The sequence below is a fragment of the Rhinolophus sinicus genome, linkage group LG03, assembly GCF_036562045.2.
Source record: "Rhinolophus sinicus isolate RSC01 linkage group LG03, ASM3656204v1, whole genome shotgun sequence".
In the NCBI taxonomy this organism is placed as follows: domain Eukaryota; kingdom Metazoa; phylum Chordata; class Mammalia; order Chiroptera; family Rhinolophidae; genus Rhinolophus; species Rhinolophus sinicus.
Genome location: NC_133753.1, coordinates 141,937,838 through 141,960,909, shown reverse-complemented (window position 1 = coordinate 141,960,909; position 23,072 = coordinate 141,937,838). Strand labels below are relative to the sequence as shown.

Below are 23,072 nucleotides of genomic sequence, written 5' to 3'. Positions count from 1 at the left end.
TTAAATGATGGTTGTCAACTTAATTGTACAAGGTCTGATTTACAGAGATAATGCCATGTTTTTAGAGATCATAAAACTTCTGATTAATCACACAGCTTGCCACGTTAATTATTAATAGACAAGCAACATTTCTGCATTTTCCTGGTATTACCAAAATCGTTATAAAGAGCTGTGTACCTAAGTGTCTCTCATTAATGGGAAGTTTAGCAGAGCTCATATTTATTAAAAACAGAATTCACATACAAATAAAGCAAAAGCTGCAACATCAAGCTAAGGAATTCAAAGCTGAGATAACACTTCATCTTTAATTCGTGCAATTGGGGAAAATAAATAAAACAACATGAGTTTAAAAGGGGGGTGCTAGTCTTAAAAATTTAAACTCGTTGGCTCTCAACAATGTGTAACAAATGTCACATTATTTAAAATTAGTTTCTGAGGCACTGAAGATTTTCATTTAAAATCAAACTAAGAAAGCTACCATTTCTAATACATCTATGATACATTGCGGCTCTGTAAATATTTATTAATGTTATAGTGGTATAGTACAACAAATAAACATATGGTTATAGCTTATTATGTGGTAAAATGTTTGAATATTAAAATGAATATTTTGACACAAGATGATAAAATACACATTTACAATCTTGGGGAATTAATAATTGGGGGGGCCACCTGTCCCCCTACCGTGGATCTATAGCCATCATTTTTACCCACAATAAGTACTTATAGAGTGTTCCACTATACATCAGAATAATAATTTTATTTGCTAACTTCATTTCCTTCATTTCAAAATCTTGCTAGCATTATCTCAACCACAAGAGCATTCTTCCGGGTGATAACTATTTGTTGAATTATGATGTGTTTCTGCTTTGATCTTCACATATCCTTGAGCTTTTAAGAATAATTTCTGAGTGTCTTGCATCATACTCCACATATTTTTCATAAAAATTCACTTATGTAGAGAAAAATATGTAAGATCAAGAAAATATGATCTGCTTTTTCAAACTTTACCTATATTTCTAGAAGGCATGCTAAGAGTATTCTTATATAAATCTTTAAAGTCTTATCTAGACAGTAGATTTTTCAATGTGCACCCGAGTCTTTTATCCAATAAATGGATATTACTGTAAAAATTATAGTTGTTTTGACGTACAGATTTTTGACAGCAGAACGCAAGGGTTAAGAGAGGCCTATCAACTGTCATCACAATCCATCTGGCACATACATGTGTGCTAAGTATTCTTACAAAGCTTTTGGGGGCAGACACTGTATTTGGTTTACAAAAATCAAACATCAATTACATGTTATTGAAAGATCTCCACAAATATTAACTCTTTACCTCTCACAAGTCTTTCATAAAGATTTTAGGGAAACCTGATCCCAGGTCTCAACCTGGCGTGGCCAAGTATGATGGCCCAGGCCTCCTGCCTCCTGTCAGGGGCGATGTGGGGCCACCTTTCCCCTGCCCAGGCTTTCCCACACTTGTGAAGTGAGGGATGTGGAAGAGAGCTCTCCCACTCACATACAATCACAGCAGTAGATTGAACACTGAAATCAACTGGGTAGAAATTCTTAAAATTAGGCTGTGGGGAAAATTTTAAGTACGAAAATACAGCTAAAATACTGATATTTCTTAGAAGGCAAATTTTAGACACAGTGGGAATCCTTATTTGTCAATAAAACACATCGGTTTACAGATTTAAAAAATCAACTTGATCAACAGCTCACTTTGTACTTGAAGAATTATATAAAGTATTAGGCAAAACAAAGCAAGTGGCACAAAGTCACAAAGGAAAAGATAGTGGGGGGGGGGGGCGAGGGGAAGAGGAAGTAGCTCATTTTCTCCCAATAAATTTTTCTTGTATCTGACCACATTATCTTACAATGAGTAAAACCAGTACTTAAGTATTGAAGTAGCTCTACCCTAGTCCCTACCAAAGGGACATTAATAGTCTTATTTCAAGTTAAATTGTGTTATTTAAAAAAGGAGCATTTTGAAATACACAAACACAAACTCCAAAAGCAAATTAATACTGAGTTCCAAATTCCCATAATCACATAACCAGATCATTGAAAAAATTGTTCAAAAATATTATTCTCAGCTGAGAGCTTGTAGAACACATTTCTGCCAAGAACAAATGATTACGGTGGAATTATAAAGCTCTGAAAATGGAGGTGATGGCACAAACTTGAATACCATAGTGTGAATGTGGAACTCTAAGGGTCATCTTATCTTTATTATATTAAAAATCTACAGCTGTTTAATGATGACAAAGGAATTACTGTTAGATTCAGCCAAGTCTGTCTTTATCACAGTATAGCCAGTATAAACTAAAGGGATTACTAAATGGATAAATAAGCATTATTCCTTCAGGCCTTTTCTAGTAAAATCAAAATCTCTGCCGCTGGCCTTTGAAAGCTTCTTTGATCTTTTACAAATGTTATTGGTCAGGTAATGTAGGCATTTAAATCATTATTCTTTTACAGGCACTGTGTAAGTGTCTGTCAGCTGGATTTATATAAGTATCTCTCAGCTGCCTATGTTTTGAAAAGATTTATTCTGAATGTCAAGATAAGGCAGGAGATCTACCAAAACCACCAGCTTCTCTTGCTATGTATCTAAAGAAACTCTTTTCTCAGAGAACTCTGTAAATCCTGAGTGAGCCTGTACACCGACCGAAGTTAGCTTTCCGTGTGAGACTGACACTTTTGGGGTAGATCAATTGAGTGCAGAGGCTTCTGGGATGTTTTCACAAGGCAGCAATTGTCATGCAGTGAGCTGAGAACAGCCGTTTCTTAGAGAAGTAATTAGACTGACAGAAGGTGACATACTCCAAACAATAAATGGGAAATGGAGTCCAGGTAGGTAATTCAAGAACCACGTGGATTGTCCCCTCCCAGACATGCGGACATATGGACCCTGCGTTATTACATTTGTTAACCAGGAAAACTTGAAATCCATATAAACTGATGATGATAGGTGACAGGTGCTTCAAAAATTCTAATGAAATAGATGTGGGGAACAGATTCTATTTCATTAGTGAAAGGAATATAAATGACAAAAACAAGCCACATGGAGCTCTCATTTCTTGTCTTAGGCATTATGTTATCAACTAGAAAATGCTGTCTGTATACAATGGTTAAAACTAGTTGCCCCTTTTTAATTATTTCTTGGTAGTAAAAAAGAAATAACTAAATTATTGACCTATTTCCATGAAATAAAATGATATATTTTACATTGTTGCTATTTAAGTAAAATTCTGCTTCTTCCAGAGAGTCACCATTATAGATTAGAAGCTTCCAACCATTTGATTTCTTTCCATGTCGGCATTCTTAGTCCTCAAGAATGTATATTTTTATCATCTTTCTTTTTCTGTACTTACCCACTGTACGGCAGAAATTTTAAGTCCTTTTGTGAAAACAACCCCAAAATACTCGTAACTTTTTTCCTTAAAATATACATAATCACTCTTTCACGCACAGCTAGCATTACCCTTACTTCAGAGGGTTGATGTGTCAGGGACACATGCAGGAATTATTTCTATTAGTTACATGCATGAATGTCTTGTTCACACAGAAGCCAAGACAAAAAAAAAAAAAAAAATCAACTTAGAAAAGGTAGCTTCCTTTTCTCTGATACGAAATCATTTTTACGCTCGTCTTTCACAGCTTTATGAAGACAAGCGTCTGCTCTTACACCGAATAATCTTTAGAAAGTAGTAAGTACACACAGGACTAGGAGATGTGGTTGAAATAGACGCTGCCTAGAAATGAAGTTTCTTAGAGTATTTCGTAAACGTCCTCCCATAGAGGCATGCTGATACTCACGACTGCTGCCTCCAGTCCCTTCAGTATCTGGGGAGTCGCTGTCCTAAGGACTAAGCCTTATGACTTATTTCATTTAAAACATACTCAAGCACCGAAAACCTACTATACGCCAGGTGCTGTCTTGTACACTTGATTTTTAGAGGAGTAGCCAATACAAATTCAAACTAAAAAGCTCTGAACTGACCTATAATATTGTAGGTATTTTTGGGATTTCTAGAACGGATTACATAGGTTGGGGGAAGAGCAGGTGCTAAGAAATTTCTCCACAGGTTTTAATAGTCAAAACTGTAAGCACTGCTTGCACGCTCTCTCCTTGTTTCATAGTTCTTCTGTATTCTTAATATAGAAATTAAAAGACATTAAAATACTGCAAATTTAGTACAATTAGTAGGTAGGCTTTAATTAGACAAGCCAATCATATCTAGCACAGAGTGTAAGAATTAAATTTTACCAAAAATTATTCATTTGTGGTGAAAATTTTAATAAAAAATTGAAAATGTAAACCTTAACAACATTATATTGCTCTAGGTTATTAATGCTCATTGTAACCAGATTATTAACTTCCACCAGGTAAAGGCTGGGAAGAACTGGAGATTTTCATTGTTTTAATTTTCATTAATTTCCTCAAATTCCTCCAATATTGGACTTGAAATTTTTTTCACTGAGTAATTTTTCATCTTTAATGGAAACAAAAGGCACTAATTAAAGATTTGAAGACTTTTAATGTATAGAACATAAAGAAACATACATCCACTGCCTCCTAATGGCCACAAATTATTTCATATAAACATTCAGAGAGGGATAGTTCCTAGAATTATTGGGACTCTGATTCTGGACAAGACCGCCACGGATCACGTGGCTTGCCCTCATGCCTTCCAGAAGGGGAGAAACAATGGTGCAACAGCACCTGGCCTCGGACACCTCACATCCTTGCTCTAGCTGACTTCTGGAGCGAGCCCACTAGTATGTGTTCTCTGCATGAGGACAGTCCTCCTTGGAGGCAGAGCTAACAGATCAGCTCCTTTCTGTAGACTTCTCTTCTCACCAGGGTTGAATTAATTGCTCCCTCTTTCATACACTCATTTATTGTATATGTGTTTCTATTAGAGCCTTTATCACACATTATTATTTATGTATTTGTCTTCTTTGCTAGCTTGTGAGGTAATTAACAAAGCACCTTCCGTGATTCACTTTTGAAGTTTCAATATAGAGTAGAGCCTGACCTGCTGTGGGTGCTCAATAAATGCTTGCTGAACGAACGGAACACACATTTCCACTTCAATATTAATGTATGCAAAGGTTTCGGAGACTGGACTGAGGCTGTCTGGCTGTTTGGAGGCGGAAATGATAGTGGGATCCAGCCCTCCTGATACACATTTACTAAGTGCTACTATGCGTTAGATGTTGTCTGTGCTCCTCTGGATGCAAAGAGGTTTCCTCTGAATATATGATGAAGATACTTTGTTCACATGTTTTCCTTCCCACTTGTGAGCTCCTGGAAGTTACTAGTCATCTTGTATCACCAGGCTTTAGCACAGGGCTGGGCATGGGGTAGAATAAATTCTTGCAGCATTAATGACAGACTGAATGGATGGATGAACAAAACAAGAAAGAATGTTCTGATGCTAGAGAAAGAGTAATCTCAGTGCAGTATTTTTGCAACTGTAATTTCTTTTTCATCACTTCATGACGTTATTTCACATTATGTTAAAACTCAGCTATTATTTTTTCTTTTCAGGTAACTTATAAATTGACTATTTTTGAAATGTACAGTTTTTAAGTTAGAAAGCAATGCAGAATAGGCATAATTTATGTGATGTAAGAAACATTATAACTCAGGAGATTTATATTACTGAATACTTAAAAATTGGAGTATTGGTCTAAATATGGAATGTCAGAAAAACAGCATTCATGAAATCTTTAAGGGACAAAAGCCATAAGCATATAATCTTGGTAATGAAATGGATAGCATGAAAGAGGGCACAGCATTCAGCATGGAAGGGGAAAAGGGGGAGTGGTATCTCAGCGGAATATATCAGGTTTAGAAAAGGGAAAACAGGAACCTTGTAGGAAAGAGCATGGATGTGTCACATTACTATAAATTTGAAATAAACATGTTTTAAAACTCTTGGGCAAAGTTCATCCTTTTCCCCCATCCTTGGATGCTGGTCTTCCACTCCACTATTCTGTGCTTTGACATTGGTCTTACTCTGGGCCAACCTTAGCCTTAAGGATTCATGGAAAAATTGGGGTGATTTTAGGGCCAATCAGGACAGGTCAGTGGTTTGGTGTTTTTGATCTTCCACCACACCTTTTCTGGAATCTAGACAAGGTGTTTGCATCACGAGGCTGGCCTAGAATGGAACTGAGATGGGGAAGTTTGGGACACTTAGCCACGAAATGCTCCCTGACATTCTGAATCCAGGAGAGATCTTAAGTAATATACTAAGCCGGGAACACTTAAATATAAAATGATTGAAATGCATGCTAACATATGCAGTTAATTCTAATAATCTCTATAAAGCAAATCAAGAAAATAAAGCTGAAAGACAAAGGATCAAATTGTATGTGGGTTTGAAGAATGGACAATGTTAGTTATTTCTTAAATAAGGAAGGAAAAGACAAGACGGAACTATAAATTAAACAAAGGTTGGGAAAGAGAGGAGAGGAGTTAAGTTAACAAAGATCAGGAAGCAGGATTTTTGAAAGTATAAAATATGAGTGTAACTTCACCTACTAACCTTTTCCGACTATGGCATTTTACTTGCAAATAGGTTACAGAGACAAAAAAGCAGAATCTTGGGGAGCATGGATTCTTTAAAAATAACACATTGAAGCTTCTTTTGTAAACCATTAATGACTTATTTTAACAAAAGAAAATGTATGTTATCTTGAATAATCAGAGTAAGGCCAAATCATTATTTTTGTTTCTATGTAGGCGCTTATCCGGTTGTAAATGCCTTTTAATTCCAGTTGCGTAAATGCATGATTAGTCATTTGAAATGGCAGTAGCCTACAACTGCCTTATTTATCAGTCAGTTCAGGACTACCGTTCTGTCATCAGCCTTCCTCATTTCTATAAGATTCCCATGATCTCTTCCACTACATCATTCATTTTCCCATTTATTCTTTTGATTCCAACCTAACCCTTCATCTATTCCCCTTCTTTCCTTTCCTAGCAAACATCACCACCTAGTTCAAGCTGGAAACCCAGAAATCACCGTTGACTCCATTGTCTCTTGACTCAACTACCATTATTTTTTTCTATTTTTATCTCCCATCCTTAGTTTGTCTTCTGACCCCATTTTCAATCATCCTTCATACTTTTGGCAGAGTCTGCAAATGAAATGACAATCTAACTGTGTCACTGTTCTCCTTATACACCCAACAGCCACACCCACTAGTTTGTATAGCAAGCCCTCCACTTGCTTCTCCAGCCTTATTTCCTTTCTTCTCCAGCATTCTGGGTTTTGCCAATAGGAAACTTCTGACCATTGCCCAAGTCATCAGGCAGGTCCTTTAGTGACACTGTTTTGATATGTGTCATTCATTCCTGTCTAGAATATCCTTGTTTACTCTTCTCTGCTACATAAACCTTAGTTATCCTAGGACAGCTACCACCGAATACCATCACTTGCTCTGTGGAAAAAAAAATTTTTAACTCTCCTCTGTACTTATGAACTCTTTCTCTGTACACCTATAGTCCTTGACTTTTTGTGTGTTTTCTTAAATTACATCTTTTAACATGTCTACTTTACCACTAGATAGTGGGTCCTATGAGGTTGGGTATCTCTGGTCCCTAACAGAGGGTCTAATTAATATATGAACCCACATATAATATATGACCCTCTGTTAGGGACCAGAGATATCCAACCTCATAGGACCCACTATCTAGTGGTAAAGTAACTGTTCACTTAAAAAATGAATCAGCACACAAACTTGACAGTCATACTTTCTGATAGTGACAGACTAATAGAAATGATTTGGGTGGTCTTCTAAGGTGACAGCGTAATTTTTTTATTTTAATAAGATTATTAAATCAAATGTTTCTTGGCTTTTTCTGTCTGACTTATTTAGCCATATGATTTCACTGGCATGTGGGATATAAAACTGAAAGCAACATAGGAACAAGAAAAACAAATGAAGAAAAACAAATTAAAAACTCATAGACACAGACAATAGTTTAGTGGTTACCAGAAGGTAATGGGGGAAGGGGATGGTAGATGAGGTTAAAGGGGATCAAATATATGGTGATGGAAGGAGAACTGACTCAGGGTGGTGAACACACAATGTGATATATAGATGGTGTATTATAGAATTGTACGCTTGAAACCTATGTAACTTTACTAACCATTGTCACACCAATAAACTTTAATAATAAAAAGACTATTAATTCAAAATGCAATGAGCGCATGTTCTGGTTGGTTTAAGCAATCTCTAGAATCACTTCCTGACTGTGGCATAACCTATAGGAGCAGAAGGAACAGGGGAGGGGACACAGACTATTGTAAATGGGGTGCAATTGGTTGGGTTTCTCTGTGTTTAGAATTGCACAGAGTCCTGGATATCACGGCCTGTTCCTTTCTAGCTTCTGAGCCTTTTGTAGGTACTGGTGCTCTCAGTTACCATCAGGAGAACATAAACATACTGAGAACCCAGAGTACTGCAGGAGACGCTTTTGTGCATTCTGTTCTCTATTTCTAGGTTTCTCCTGAGAAACAAGGGCATTACCTTTAATTTAATTTGAAGAATCTATGTTAGTTGGGATCTGTAGTTTCTCACTAGCTTACCTGAAAAAGCAGAGTGCACACAGAACACTTGATAAGGAAGCACAAAATAAAGACATTTGAGGATGGCAACCGACTGACTCACGTCATAACAATTTTGATCGTACCTGAAAATGGTACCCAAATCCTCACTTCTGAGACAGTCAGGGACTCCCAGGTGAAGGTTAAATTGTTTCCTTTCCTAACGTCTCTCTCCCATCCTAAGCCTCTCTCAGGCTGGAGGGAGGTAAAGAGGTCCAGTGGGGTTGGCCCAGGCCCACTCTCTCCTGGGCTGGCCCTTGGCCTGATAGGAAAACTCTCTCTTTGCCATTCATCCCTGATGTTGTAGTTGCCATGTCTTACATCACAGGACCAACACGTACTAATAACAGATTTCAGTCTGGTAGATCACTGAAAATACTCACCAAGTTTCCTATTCCTTAACTGAGGAACTGGCAGGGAGAGAGGTTTTCAAGGACCAATTCTGGATTGTGAACACGGATTTTATTTACAGTATCCTTAGCTTCTTCCCCCATAATACCTGACATTCAACCCCTTCCCCCCTTTTTTTAAATAATAGATTTATCTCTCTTTCCAACAAATGAGCCTGCTTTTCAAAGAGTGGCTATAAGCTATTCTCTATTGAAACTTTTCAGTAGAAAAGTTTTGGTTTTGGTATTCCATAGTGATTTACGTAACAGCAACGATGGGAGAGGGCCTCTTACACTCCACTTCCCCAGTTAGAATACCTTCTCAGTATTGTCCTGTAAAGACTAACCTAGCTGCTAATTCTGAGGGTTTTGCCCGAGCCTGTGATATGCCATCTGACGGACTGGTATTGACAACGATGTCAGCACATGCTGCTCAGTATCCACATTGCTCGGGCATGTAAATGAGGACTCAAGACCGCAGAGCAACGCTGGGATTATATGAAAACAATACGTAAGTTATAGCTACTGTGGCTGCCCCCGGAGAGGAGAGTCTCAACACAGTAGAACAAACCTCCACAAAGCAGAAACTGTCTTTTCACCTCTGTATCCACAGCAACTTGAATATGCCAACACATGGATGATACTCAATCAATACTGTTGTTAATAAAACAATCTTGAAATCCAAGGCTGCAGGGACAGAGGTCGTTATTTAAAATGGAATCACAATGGGAGCTGAAAACACAGGTAGCAACTGCCAGATCTGTACTCAGAGTATACGCTGCTTTCACCCTAAGTAGTTACTAGGGAGAGCAGCCACTATTCTCCCTAAGTCCACCATCTCCCATCCTCACACATGAATTTAAATTATAAAAGAACCAATGCAAACTAGAGAGTTAATGATATTAATGTCTCTCTTTTGTGCTGTCCCAGAACTTTGTAATTAACATTTATTTCATAACGTTGCTCTCTGTATTTTGTGTTTGTCTCATTTCTAGATTATGAAATCCCTGTAGACAGTAAATGTCTCTCCAGAGTTTTCTATCCTTGGCAACTAGTGCAGTATCTGACAGTAGAATGTTGCACCACATTGGTTCAGTTTTCTGGACAGATGTCCTGCAGCTGAATCGTGCTAAGGAGAGCCGGATAACACACAATAAGGAGGTTCAGAAAGATTAAACAAAAGTCCACGGGCACCCAAGCTTTCCCCTTCCTTTCACACCGCATCTTCTCTATGTCCTTTCTGCATTAGTAATGCTTACCAGGTCTGTCCAAGGCGAGCAGCCCTGGTCTCTAGCCTTACTCTGATTACTTGTCTCTTCTGATGTAAAATCCTCCTGGTTCATGCAGTATTAACATTTTCATTTTCTTGGCTGATATAATGGAAAACTCTCTGCTTAACAGAGAACGCCCAACATGTAATGGGTGGGATGATCATTGGTCAGGGGCTGGCCAGTTAAATCAGTAGAAGGAAGAACAGCATTGGGCTCCATCAGACTTGGTCCATGGACAGGAGACCAGAAGTGCTCCCAAGTGAATAAGGGGCCAACAAGAATGGTTGGAAGTCAAGATCTGGGGAAGAACGGCTCCTTATAGTTTCGAAGGGTTGTCCTGGATGTAGAGGTACTGGATATTAGGTTTACAGGATGTTGTCAGTTGGTCAGAGAACAAACCTCTACCCACACTCATGTCAGGCATTAAGACATTCCCTTAGATCAAATCTCCAAAATGCACAGCAGTAGATGCTGTGACCCTTTTTTTCCTGCAAATCTGTTTATATTGGTTTATATCTCTTATCTCTCCAACCATATTAAAAACTACTTATGGGGAAGGACAGAGTCCGGTCTATTAATCCTCTACAGCTGTTATGCCATTACCACGGACCTAATATGTGGATTGGTAGTAAGTGGTGGAGTTGACATTCAACTGCCTTGGGTAGGAGTCCAACGGAAGAAATGCTATTAAAATTGTACTTAATCGTCAAGGAGCTTCAGGTAAATAAAACGGTGCTTAAAAATTCTCAGGCAGTTGCTCGATCTCAGCCCTCCTTTCATGGCTTTTGCTGCATTTACAAAACACACTGACATCATTCTTCACTGTATTTAAAACTAGCCTGCCCTATAGTCCTGTCACAGCTGTGCACTCTGCAGGGCCACTGTGTCCCTGCCTCAGTCTCCACACAAGACTGAGCCCCTTGAGGGCAGGGGCCCTGCCTTTTTAGCGGGGTATCCCTAAGACCAAGCAGAGCACCTGGCCCTTAGAATTTCATAAATTAATGTGAATTCTGAGTTCATTAATCAAAGGGCCTCTATTTGCTTTCCTAACAATATAATTATTTCCAGCTGGTACCAGGAAAATAACCAAACAGAGTATCTATACAACAGACATCAAAAGTGCCAGTAGCGTTTCTGAGTTAGGATCCTTCGCCTAACTTTCCGAAAGCAGGGACTTGCCCTCTAGTTTCCTGGCTCATTTATTATGGGAGCTGCTGTCTCCTGGACTCACACTGTAGATCCTGCTACTTTATAGTATTGATATGATGGGTCCTTTATCATTGGTGTAGGCAACTATGAACTGTGTAATGATTAGAAATAAATGGGCCACAAGCCACCTATAAAGCAGATCCTGAAAAGACCTAACATACAGTCCATTTTGGTAAACTGGGATCTTTCCTTCTGGATTAAATATTTATAAATAAAATATAATTCCTAAGAAATGTTTTGGAAAGTCTAGTATTATTAATATCCACTGCTGATCAAGGCCTACATAGGTTGTCACATCATGTAAAAGTTTAAATTTTTATAAATTGAGGTTTCCAAATTAAATGAATGATTAAAATCAAACTCATTTTAATTTATTTTCCTTATGCTATGAATGCTAATCATGGATGAATTTATGGTCCCAGAATCTTCAACCAACTCACAGTTCACAAAATCACATTTCCCATTACTTCATATATAACACAGATAAGTAACATTTTTAGGTTTTGCATTTAGTCATCTTGGATTTCATATAATGCTATAAAAGCTAGAAAGAACATTAAGAAATGAAAAGTGGAAAGGAATGGAGAGTAAATGTTTAAGTAAAGGAATGACAAGGACAAGAGAAAGAGGATAAATGGATGATTGATAGATAGATGAAAGGAAGGAAGGAAGGAAGGAAGGAAGGAAGGAAGGAAGGAAGGAAGGAAGAGATAGGAGGGAGATATTGGAAGGGAGGGAAGATGGGGGAGGGTGGGAGGGAATGAGAATGAGTGAGAGAGAGAGGTTGAGGGTGTTGTGAAAGACAGAGGGAAAAAGTAATCAAGTGAGCACATCATGAAATCCCTTGGTATGAAAGCTGGCCTCCCATCATATCCAGGCTCAGTACTTTATGATCTAATACAAAGGTTTATCACAGATAATCAGCAATTTTGCCCATTTTGATATCCACCCCTGGTTAACAGCTCAGCACCTATTGTCTCCCTCAGTGAGGCCAAGTGGCGATGGCCAGCCCTACAGACTGCTCTGTTCTCTGTCTCCAGGCTGCCTTCTTTGGGCAGTCTCTGTGGCCTTGGGCTTCTGGCACCTGTGGCATTAGCTGTCTGCTTTCGTGGTTGTGATGACTTTAATAATTTCAGGCACTGTCGCTGGAAATATACTGCAACCTGATTTTTGAGTTTGGTACTTCAATTTCCATAACTTATGAATTCTCAGTGATTATGTTAGTGCTGTGGCAAACTTAGATTTTTCATTTGCACAATAACTTCTTCCATATTATTCATTAGGTAATGATAAAAACATTTCCTTTTATGGCATGAAGAGCAAATTAAACCACTCTCCCCGTACTATGAATGTATTAATTTTCCCTTAATTGAATCTGTGCCTTAGCAATAACACCTACCATTTATTGAGCACTTACTATGTGCCTGGGGACTGAGCCTGCAGCTTTGCATGGATCTTCTTTTAAGTCTTACAATCACTCTTCTACTATGATTGCCATTCTACAAATGACAAAAATGAGGTGCAAGGTGGTGCAAGAACTTGCCGAAGTCCACCAAGTCAGTTAGTGGTAGAACAAGGATAATGAACTCATGTACGAGCTCCAGAGTCTCCTCTCTCAGCTATTTCACTGTTTTGCTTCCCCAAGTTTGTCCAATTATAAAGACTGCCTACATTATACCTATGTTTTCTTTGAACACTTACCTGCAGCTGAATTTGGTGAAATGTTCGAAAAATCTTATTTTCTTCACAAAAGGATATATTTGTAATAGAATTCATTTTTCTGATGAATAATCACATCTAAAATGTTGTTCCTACTCTTTTGTTGTAATATCCACTGAATACAGGGGAAAGCTCCTTCAATAATATTTAGGTTGTGGATATCCAGTTCAAATGAATTCTAAACTTAAGGCAAAGCATGGTTGCCTAACTTCTTCAATTCCTACATTTTCAAAACAAGGAAAGAATTCTATTGCAATAACATCTAGCCTGTATCTACCTGGGTAAAATGAAGCACTGGTTTGTTACAATTATTAAAATAATACTATCAAGAATAAGTCTCTGTTACTAAGAAAAAAAGTTGGCTTTATATATTTCAGTGCCTATACTTTTTAGATTCATAAACTAACTGCTCACTCAGCTTTTCAGCTTGCTTGAGTAGGTAAAGGATGCTAACTGTGAGATGCTGCTAACTATGAGATGACATTTTTTTCTGGGGTTAAAGAGGTGGGTTGGGGAAAACAGAAGAAATGTATGCTTTTATGGAGAAACTATTGTTTTTCTCTGGGCAAAGCTTTGGGATCGTGGAGAAATCTTGCACGCACTACAAAGATTCTTCATTTAAAACATGGGTACATAAGCTCTTCCCTTTCGTTTTTAAAACGATACATATAACACCGTGTTACTTTGTAGGCCGGGTAGGAGGGAAAGTAAAAGAAATGACTGTAAAAGTTCCCAATATTTTTCAACAGTTATGAGAAAGACATAGCAAGATGTGATCTTCTTAAGTGAAAATTTCCCAAAGTTCTAAGGAAAAGGGAAAACTGCAGGAAAGCTTCAAGAACCACAATCCTTGGGGTTTTGCATCAAAATCCACACTGTTAGTAAAAGCTTGGGGAAGGCTTGGCATGGACCTGACTCAGCAGAGAAATGCCACCCACAGTCACAGACTCAGCTTCCGTAGTGGCTGAGCTGTGCTGTTTTCTCTGGAGGGGTCCCCAGCCAGGCCAATACACCAGTCTCTCTGATGGGAAACTGGCTTATTTGAAAATTGAAATTAAACAAAGTTGTATAACATTTAAGAGAAGTTTACAATTATGATACTTGGCTTTTTACACAGGTTTAAAGTCAATTTTCTGTTGAATAAATAATATTAACCACATATTAGCCACCTAATAGTTTTCAAATGCCTCAAGCAGCCATCACTCTCGTTCTGAATAGAATCCCTCTCTTTTTAAAGACCACAGTTAAAAGATGAGGGGAAACAGTACCATTAAAAGAGGAAGGAAAGAAAGCACAGTCCAAAGTCTGTTTCCACATATTGACTAATGGTCAGAGGAATCCAGTCTATATGGAGATGAAGTGTGAAGTTAAAGCAGGTAGCTGGGGGAGAAGTTAGAAATCTCCCCCACACCCCATCTTACTGCATTCCTTTATTGCTGAAGCCAAAGGAGCAGACAGAAATCAGTAAAAGTTTTGTTGATCTGACACTGAAACTTGTGCGCAGAGATGAAACTTACATATATGAGCTCATCTGTTGGAAAATGCCGACCTCACATTAACTGCATGTGTATGTGAGTGTGTGCGTACACATGAAGTTAAAAATTTTGAAAGGATCTTCAGAATTGTTTCTGGGTAGATGTATTTCTGCATAGCTATTTTTATCTTTTATCTTCCCTCCAGAAGGAAATACTTCAATTTTGTAATTTAGACCACAAAAAATTTAGGTTGTTTTATTGCAGTATGTCTGAAAACTGAATGATGGTTTCTAATGGAAAACAAATTTCTTCCCTTAATCATAATATAACAAAAATTTTGTTATAATTACATTTTTCTCTAATATAAATAAAATCTCACCCATTTGTAGGAGCTCTATTGTTGAAAGCACGGAAGCGTTTCCCTATTTCTTCTAATGTTGATCAATCAGTAAGTGCTTTGATCTCAGTAGCCAGACATCAGATGCAGAATTCAGAATTATAAATTTGTTGCACCTCTTATCAGTTAAAGTGGGCTCTGATGGTCATCTTTCCTCAAATCACAGTTCATCTTTGTTAAATCTTCAGAGTGCAAAAGAGGTGTGGTTCAGCACGAAGTGTCAAACAAATATCAGTGGTTCAGAAATGATATCCTTTTCCCAGTAGCAATATACATTGTGGGTATGTGACTGGAATATTTAAAACACCTGTTCACTTGGAACTAAGCCAAATGTGTAATAAGTTAGAGTGTGCTAGAGTGTGCTTGGCTCACTTCCAAGAGCATGTATCGTTATTGCCATCAAAATACTGAGCAGCCAGGGCGAAGATATACACTCGAAGCAAAGGAAGATAGATGTACTTTATCGTTAACAATATCATCACACTAAACACTGTTGGCTGGCTAGTATTTTAATGAAATCAATTATTATTATTATTATTATTATTATTATCTGTATCAGAAAAGAAATTGGCAGCGTAGGGACACTCTTGTCTTAGTTTTGCTAATTACTTTCATTGCCTTAAAATCTCAATCAACCTCCTACTTCTCCCTCCCTCAGAAATTGTCTAACTGTGCTCTTCCCTGGATACATACATAGTAGTTCGGACGAAACACCAGAGAAAAATTATATTCTACCTATCAGAGTTCACCAACAGAACTTGGGCAAGCCCCTCTGACAGGATTCCACCTTTATTTTATTTTTTTTAAATTCTGTTTGAGTTCAGTTGATAGGTTTACCTTGTGACTCTTTCTTCTACCTTTTCCTTAGTTTTAACATATGTATATGGTGAAGATCGTCTCTGAAGAATTTCTCAACTTTATTATACAAGAAATATACATACATCATATATAACAATTTATAAAATGTGACATTCTGTTTGAATGTAATCACAAAATACACTGAAAATTTCAATGTCCATGTGTATGTGTTTGTATAAAAGAGTAAAAAGTTAAAAATGTTGCCCAAATTTATACATGCAGGAAGGAGTAGCAGGGAACAAAATAACATGTTTATGAGATCATGTGCCCAACATGTGCTAACAGCTACATGCATACATTACGTAAATTATTTCTCACAAAAAGACCAAAAAGTGAAATTTATTATCCCTATTTTACTGCTTGGGAAGCTGAAATTTGGCGGAGGTTTAGAGACTTGCCCTAAAGCACAGCTTTTAGGGAAGTGGTAGAACAGTTTGTCTGACTCTGAAATTTGTGAACTCTTATATCTAAACTGTAAAACTGCTACAGCACACTGTCTTACAATGAAAAGGTTGGGCTTTTAGATTATAGACGTGAAAGTGTACAGGTAGTTTTTATATCTGACAGTATTATATCTAGAATCCTGACCCGTTTATGTGGTCATTGAAAGTGCACTTACTTTATCAGAGACTTCTAAATTTATAGATTTTGATTTCTTCTTCAATTCAATCTAGAGAAGCTTATATACATTAAATACACTTCCTGAGGTTGCTATAATTTGCTCCTTTAACACACTATACATGACAAATAGACCTCAGCCAGAGGAATACATGTGTATATTATCAGAGCAAATTGAAATTATATGCATATTTCAAAAACAACTTGTTTTATATTATAATCATAGATGTTTACAGGATGACATAAATAGCTTAAAATATTGGGGGTGCCAAAGAAATGTATACAAATGGACACTTTTGTCAATGTTGCTCAAGCAGTACTGTTTCCCCCGGAAAATAAGACCTAACTGGAAAATAAGCCCTAGCATGATTTTTCAGGATGACATCCCCTGAACATGAGCCCTAATACGTCTTTTAGAGCAAAAATTAATATAAGACCTGGTCTTATTTTCAGTGAACACGGTAGTTCACCGTAATCAGAAGTGTCTGGATGCTGATGGTAACCACTTTGAGCACCTCTTGTAATTGCAGAAGTCAAACGTGACTTGTATTCAACATGACTTGTTATCGGTACATATTGAGTATTACAATTTTAATACAGTTTTCCTTTCTTAAAATGTGTATACATTTTTTGGCACCCTTTGTATATAAGTATGATGAAAGGTTATAGGCTTTTTAGCATACACACATATATGTCACTTATAAAAATTAAAATCTTTTGGCACTTCCACTTTTTACAACTAAATGGCTCTGTCTAGAATTTCATTTTTGAGTAGAATCTTCCTCAATAATTGGATGTCATTATGCTATTGTACTGCTTGACACTATACAGTATCTTTCTCCTACCTACTGTATTACATCTAATTCCACATCAAAAATTTAGAGCACTTGATTTACCTGTATCCTTACCATTTACCTTGCCATCTTTCTTACAGCTCCTTCCGTTAAGTGAACATTCTAGTTCTATGACGCTAATATTTTTCATGCCCTTGCTCATGTCTTGTGGATCTTTGCACAACTGGCTTTTTGAAAAGTTTGCCCATATCGTCTTCATCAATTCATATCCATCTTTCTGAACTTGACTTGCTTGAGCCTAAAAGTGACTACCTCTCATGCCTACCTTTCCTGACTTTTAAATATTTTACTTCCTAGCAGTTATGACTTGATTACAAGGTCTCATCATCGTCATCATCATCACCATAAACTTTACTATGTGCCTGACTCTGTTACAAGCATTTTATAAATGTTCATTTATTTAACTCTCATAATAACTATGTTCTAGGCACTATTGTTAAATCCCATTTACAAATGAGGAAATGCAGACACAGAGAGCCTAAGTAACTTGCCTGGGGACATACAACTAGTAAGCAGTGGCCATGGATAAGAACTCAGGCAGTCTAGCTCCAGAACTGACACTCCCAAACGCTCCGCTATCATGCCTACCCCCCAAAAGCTCATAGTGCCTCTTATGTTTTGTCCAATTCACATGTGTATTTTCTACCTTAACAGACTGTAAGCTTTAACAGGTCACAGACCCCGTCTTCCAAACTGATATCGCCCCTAGCACCACTATAAAGTTCTTTCTGTACACGCTAGCTGTCTAATAATTCTTGCTTGAATAAAAAGATCTAGAGATAAAAGTGGAAGTAACTTCCTACAATATACAGATTGGAGAGCCACTTTTAAATTTGAAAGTAAAAATGGAATTAAAATCTAGCATGCTTTAATTAATTCACAAAATAAATCGAAAGTCATTGGTTATCACTCATGAAATAGCCATATTAACTTCTTTGCTATCATAGTTAATAGTTCTTAACTGTCATTATAAGCATTTGATGCAGAAAATAAATATACCTTCTCTGATTTAAACCAACCTGCTTGTGTTATTTTGGCTTCAATTACAGATAAATAATACTGCAGACATTTAAAATCCCCAGTGATTAAGAGGTAGTCAAATCAATATCGGCTACATAATACATAAAGGATGGAGGCAAATTCTATAGCAAAGAAATTAATTATTAATTTATATCTGTTTACTGTAACAACAATTTGTTGTCAGCTTTTTTTGAAGTTTAACAATGCTTGAGCCAAGGTTAATAAATTGCATATGAAAACATCACTGTTTAGGGTAAACAGGCTACAAAAACAATTATATTATTTAATGTTTATGAATCTTATATAATCTGTTATACGTAGTAGTTCATGCACTATTGTTTCTATGTGAACAGTCTGCCACAGCTATTATAGCTCATATCACTATATATCTAGTAATATTAAAACATTTTTAGCAATTAAAAATAGCAAATATTTTCTGTATTACAAAACTTTTGCTTTGTAAGAGTCAGAAATGAATATCAAAGGTAATTATTTCCCAAATTGAATTTATCCGGCATAGCACAAATGACTCAACAATGAAATTCTGTTCTAAAGTGTACATATAAAAGGCTTTGTCCCTGGAATGTAGCTCTAAGTGGCTCACTATCTAGGTTGAAAATGGCCAAGCAGCGTTGTATGTCCTATTTTTCCATGCCTGCAGTAAAGATACAATATGGGAATTCAGCTTGGTAATTACTAATACACCACACAGACACAATTACACCCTGTATGCTGCATGAAGGAATCACTTGTGGTCTGCATCCATTACAAAGAGCAGTAGGGGGCCACCATGCAAGACGACAGAATGCTTTACAAGACGGAAGGAGACCAGAAGAGTCGATGTACACAGATACAAGGACCTTGATTCTTCTAGCAATGATTTAAGTCTCTTTCCATCAATTATCGTCCTTTGTCTGAAGAGTCTTATCACCAGCAGCAATACAGGAACTGGACATAACAATGCTCAGACCCGTATAACCCCATGAACTGTGCTGACATTTCCACACCCTGTTGCTATGTTTGACCTGGTTATTCAGATTACTTAAACAAAACAAAAAGAAAAAAAAAAGAAAGAGAAAAAAAGCATTACCATTGCAAAACTGGCTTATGTATTTTTTTACAGCTTACTCAGAATTCCATTTCTCTAAACTGAAAGCCATCCTATTCTTGAAATGTTATTTTTCAAAATAGTTTCAACTCCATTTAAAAAATAAACAGTGAAAATCTGCTGGGGTGAAAACTATAATTGAAGAAAGAGACTAAATATTGGTATAGCAATGGAATATATACTTAATAAGAGAATTTTATATTTAAGGGAGGTAAACTGAAGCAAGTCAGCTGCTCTCTTTAGCTGCAATGAATCTCAGGAATAGTTTTCTTTTTGCGATAAACTCGAAGATTTTGAATTTAATTGCAAGCAGTAAACAGTTTTTATTATAACAGTTTCTTCTTAATTATCACACGATGTACATTATTTTACAATACTTTCATTTAAGATGCTCTTTTAAAATACATCTCACAATTATGAATTTTTATAAGACCTTAGGAAAGTTAGTTTGTTATGGCAGTTTGTTAGCTTCTGTGAAATGAAGCCTTGTCTTTCAGAAAATGTTTACAACCTATGAGGAAAAAAAAAGTATCCTCGGGCAAAAATGTTTATTGGCACCTAGAAGTCTGAAGAGAGAGTCGGGCCTGTGGTTTTTTGAGGGCACTTTATCATCGCCAGCATTCTCAAAGGTTTCTCTGAATGAATAGAACTGGATTACTCAGCCTTCTATTCCACGCCTATTCCTCTCCATTTTCCTTGGCACGACTGAGAGCCAGGCTATTTTTAGTTAGGCAGTTTTCTATTTTTAGACAACTACCAGTTAGAAGACATTTGTTAGGAAAAAAATTTAAGCTTGCGTGCACGTGCGTGCGCGCACACACATGGAAGGGAAAGAAGCTTCCCTTCACATATTGTAAAGCAGCCCTCAACCTGTAACTCCAGGCATTTCAGCTGCTTTCAATCTTGGAAAAATAAAGAAAAATTCAGAGTTCAGGGTTTTAAAAATAAACCTACCCTCTGGCAAACAGACCAAAATGCAACAAGCTGTTACTATGTGAAACAGTGACTACAAAAACAAAGAACATTCTCCACTGATTTAACTGGGAGAAAAGTTGTAGACTGATTAGGTTATAAGAATGTTACACAGGCGTGTAACAATTTTCCAGCCTCTTAGCCAGATGTATCATGTTTTAGAATTCAGAGTAAGGGGGGAAATCCTCATCTGTAAAATTAAAGATGGAAGTAGGATGTAGCTTTAAGGTTTCCATTCTTAGCAAGAGAACCTTTTTATCAAACTTAAAGGCAATTGCATTCACTGCATTTTTCTAATTCATATCCTATAGAATTTCTCTGAAAAATTATAAACACGTTTGCAGAAAAAACATTTTAAAAATTCAATGGCAATCCAAATCAAGGCTGCTGAATGTACATATATACTACATACAAATGTATATACATGCACTTATATGTCTATATGTCATTACCTTTATTAGTCTCACTTTTACTTTAAATGGGACTAAATGACTTGCAGATTGGCTTAGCTTATCAATGTATTCTACTTATCATTCAAAGGTATGCTTTCATCTGTAATCCACCATGAAATGTTTTCAGGTGCTCATAGCTGTAAGTGCTTTCTTTCACCTCAGTTATCCCACTGTACTCTACATATTCTTGTTGTTCAGACTGCACACAGATGCATCACCAGTAACTAGCACAATGGTTTTCATGTTCATCATTCTTTGCTGAATGAAAGAACCAATCCTGTGTCTGTTTTGTCCACCCTGGACTATTGGCCCTGGAGGCACTGGATGTGTCATAATCATTGCCGCCAAGGACTCAGCCTTGCACAGAGATCATTTCCATAAATGCTTGTGGAAGGTGATTCTAGGCCTCAGCCTTTGAGCTGAGCTAGTTGCTATTAAACAGAGCAGAAATGAGATGTCCTTGTATACAGCCTCTGCCCAAACTGCACCTTCCTAAGCAAAATAAATATTATCACTGTTTTAAGCCACTAAAAATAAATAAATAAAAATAAATGCTTGTAGAAAGAAAATCAATTCATTGGCCATTGGTAAATCTTCTTAACTTACGTAAAATGCTATAGGTATTGATATAATAACACTATATTTATTAAATGATATACTTAACACAAAATATTACGTAATTATTCCCAAATTAAGAATTTGCTGTTTCTCTCTCTTTTGGTTAAACAGCTTTACTTGCCAGAACGTTTCCCTTGATGTCAGAAATAAAAGCGCCTTATACAACTTAACAGTTTACAATGGGCTCTGACATCTTTCATAGCCTGTAATCATCATGACAGCCCTGTGAGGAAGACAGATCAGGGTCGACAACACTAACAGAGAAGGAATCTCAAGACCAAGAAGGTTAAATAACTTGCCTCAGGTTAGAGAACTAGTGTGTGATGTTGCCATAACTAGAACTTAATTTCCCTCCAAATTTGTGGGGATTTTAAAGTTCTATTTCCTCAACACAAAATTTACAAGGTAAACTCATGGTAATGCTTCAACAACATTCTTTAGGAAAATCACGCTGCTTTCTTTTTGTCCCACATGAAATTAATTCACAACCCCACACTGAAGGAGAACCCAGTCATGAAGCCTGGAGGAAGATATAATTTCTTACATACCTAAGTAGGATAAGGAATGGGCCGAGCTTGTTTCTGCTTCCCCCATGTCTCTCCTTTCCTGTCTCTTCCTCTGTTTTCTCTTCTTAGGGTCATTCCAACTTCAGTGTTCTCTCTCCATCCTCATCTTGCTCCACAAAATCACATTTACTTTAACAAATATTCTGTTCCTGGGAGTAAACACTGACTAAGTGACTCAGCTTTTCTGACTACATTTCAATGGCCTGGCACAGATGCTGACACACATGGGCATACACTAAATGCCTGCTGGAGGAATGACAGATGAAAGGGCTATGTGCATCCTCTCTAGCTGCTGTGCCCTTTATTAGGTTGTATCCATCAACCATCATGCTGGTTACCACAATGAACAAGAGCACTAGATTCACCAGTTCCACCCCCTTATGTCAATTACTACCCAATAAAAGTTTCTGGGGTCAAGACCATTTCTGTACCTGTCCTGACAAACATGGGCGCCACCAGCCACATGTGGCTATTGAGCACTTGAAATGTGGCTAGTGAGACTAAGGAACTGAACTTTTAATTTTAATTAATTTCAATTAATTTAAATATAGCCACATGTTGCCAGTGGCTACCTTACTGATTAGTACAGATCTGTGTCATTTCATCTGAAATCTGGTTACATTATCCAAAGAGAATTCACATGACAGAAGTGAATGGGTTAGTTCATTGTCAGGTCATAGGAATTAAATGTATCACTTATTTACGAATGTGCACAATGACCTTGAAAGGAGTCTGGTTTCTGGAACTAAAATGGAACAGAGAGTGGAGGTGGTTTTAAATTAGCAGCTCATTCTCAGAGTAACTCTGACCTTAGTTTTTCCTCTCTGAAATAATTTTCTCGAGGTCACAGTGATGACATTTGTTTATGACTAAGGGGTAATTTGCAAGCTATTTTTTTAAAAATAAATTT

General features: G+C 37.1%; 1 protein-coding gene across 24 annotated transcripts in view; it reads right to left on the bottom strand.

The window, feature by feature from the left end:
* MEF2C (myocyte enhancer factor 2C) overlaps nucleotides 1-23,072 on the bottom strand; it is a 167,885-nt gene that overhangs the window by 41,460 nt on the left and 103,353 nt on the right. The window lies entirely within an intron of this gene.